The sequence below is a fragment of the Octopus bimaculoides genome, chromosome 1 (assembly GCF_001194135.2).
Source record: "Octopus bimaculoides isolate UCB-OBI-ISO-001 chromosome 1, ASM119413v2, whole genome shotgun sequence".
Taxonomy (NCBI): domain Eukaryota; kingdom Metazoa; phylum Mollusca; class Cephalopoda; order Octopoda; family Octopodidae; genus Octopus; species Octopus bimaculoides.
In genome coordinates this window covers 108,006,013-108,008,687 of record NC_068981.1, presented here as the reverse complement: position 1 = coordinate 108,008,687, position 2,675 = coordinate 108,006,013, and positions in this window count along the sequence as shown.

Here is a 2,675-nt window from a genome sequence, read left to right as displayed (position 1 = left end):
GACAAATGAAAAGTTTTCCATTCACCCTTGAGAATTAAGTTAGAGGTTTAAATAGCAAAACTTCTGAATCTAGAGAGCAGTGGAGCGATATAAATACTTTTATCTACATAAATGTTAAATTAATGGAGGTGAAGCTGAAAAGTGGTGTTTTTCTTAGCAAATCATACCAAATGTTTTATCTGAATAGATAACCATTATTCTTACATCATCATCATCATCATTTAATGTCTGCTTTCCATGCTGGCATGGATTAAACAGTTTGGCTAGAACTGGTAAGCTGCTCCAGGTTCCACTGCGATTTTGCATGGTTTCTACTGCTGGATACCTTTCCTAATTCCAACCACTCCAAGAATATAATGGGTGCTTTTAGATGCCACCAGCATCTGTCCTCGTCCATATGCATCACATGACCATACCAGCACAGTCATCTCTCTTGCACACAACTTCTGATGCCTCTTATGCCCAGTTTTTCTCCCAAGACACTTACACTCTGTTATACATGCACACTGACATTGCACATCCAGTGAAGCATACTAGCTTCATTTCTTACAAGCCTTTGCATGTCCTCTGTGGTCACAGCCCACGTTTCACTGCCATGTAGCATGGCTGTTCACACACAGGCATCATACAATCTACCTTTCACTCTGAGGGAGAGGCTGTTTGTTTCTAACAAAGGTAGAAGCTCTCTGAACTTTGCCTAGCCTATTTTTATTCTAGCGGCTATGCTCTCAGAGTATCCCATCCACCTCTGCTGCTGACTTGGTCACCTAGATAATGGAATCTATCAGCTACTTCTAGGTATCCCCACTGTCATTTGATGGAGTCTATTTTTCTGTACATTTCTAGTGTTTATTACACCTACATAAGACTATTTTCCGTTAACCTTCCTCTGATATTACTACATCTTTTATGTGTCCATAGCTGGGACTGAGTACATCTTATAGAACTTCCACCTATGCCTTTTCTACATACTGAGCAGGGCCATCTGTCAGAAGGGATTTTTGATTTGTCTGCTTTCCTACTTACTAAGACTTTGGTTTTTGCTAAATTAACTCTAAAGACCTTTGATTCTAGATCTTGTTTCTACACCTGAAATTTCTCTAGTGATAGTGATTTAGCTATAAGAACAAGGTCATCAGCATAGAGGAGCTCCTAGGGGCAGCCCAACTTAAATTCCTAAGTTATTGCCTGGAGGACTACGATGAACAAGAAAGGGGCTGAGGACTGTATCCTGAATTCATTACATATGTAATTATTTTTTAGGAATACAGTTCTATATTTAAGAGATGAGGAATTATGTACATTATTTACATTTGACGGATATTTGTCCTCACCTTGTTTGTTAACACATTTCGGCTGATATACCCTCCAGCCTTCATCAGGTGTCTTGGGGAAATTTCGAACCTGGGTTCTCATTCCTAAGGTATTTTTTGATGTTATTATTATTGTTGTTATTATTATTCAGGTCACTGCCTGGAATCGAACTAAGTATCTTATGATTAGTAGCCCACGCTCTTAACCACTACGTCCACGGGTATATGGCATAGTGGTTAAGAGCGCAGGCTACTAACCCCAAGATTCCGAGTTAGATTCCAAGCAGTGACCTGAATAATAATAATAATAATAATAATAATAATAATAATAATAATAATAATAATAATAAAACTGTTTTCAGTATTTAAGGAAGCTGACAAATACAAACAAGAAGTCATACTACCTAACAAATATGAAGAAGAAGAAACAACAAAAGCTATAAAACAAATGAAATCCAAACTAAAACTAGAACAGTAACGGACCTTGATAAAATGATGGCAAGAAAAGCTCCATGGCAAATACTGGGCTAAACTAAATGCAAAAGAAATACACAGAGGAAAATCCTAGTAATGGTTGAGAAGCTCAGGACTCAAAGCAGAGACTGAAGGATTTTTAATTACAGCACAAGACCAAAGCCTCCCTACAAGAAATTACCAAAAACATATAATAAAAATAAACATAAAAAGTAACTGCAGAATATGTGGAGATGGACAAGAAACAATAAATCATATTATCTCTGGCTGCCCAGTCCTGGCTAAGAAGGAATATATTCACAGACATGACAAAGTTGGGACCTACATACACTGGAAGCTATGCCAACACTATGGAATAACAACAGAAAAAAGATGGTATAAGCACATGCCAGAAAAAGTCACAGAAAACGAGAAAGCAACCATACTCGGGGATATGCGAATACACACAGATAGAGAAATTAATAGGACAGATATAGTTGTCAGAGATCATGAAGAAAAAAAATGTTTTCTAATTGATGTATCAATACCAGCAGATGACAACGTTTCTCTGAAAGATATGGAGAAACTTTCAAAATACAAAGACCTGGAAATAGAGGTAACTCGAATGTGGAATCTAAAAACAGAAATAATTCCTATCAGTGGGTGCATTAGGTACGATGAAAAAATATTCAGACAAATACACAACAAAAACACCAGGACTTACAAATATATACAACATCCAGAAAATTGCACTACTGGGCACTGCACGCATCCTACACAAAACATTTTTAATACAGTAACCATAAGAGCATCACAGGAAACCACAGCACATACCCAAGGCACACAGAGCTGCGCTCGGTAGTGAAGTGAAGGCACGTTATAAAAATAAAACTACTGAATAATAATAAT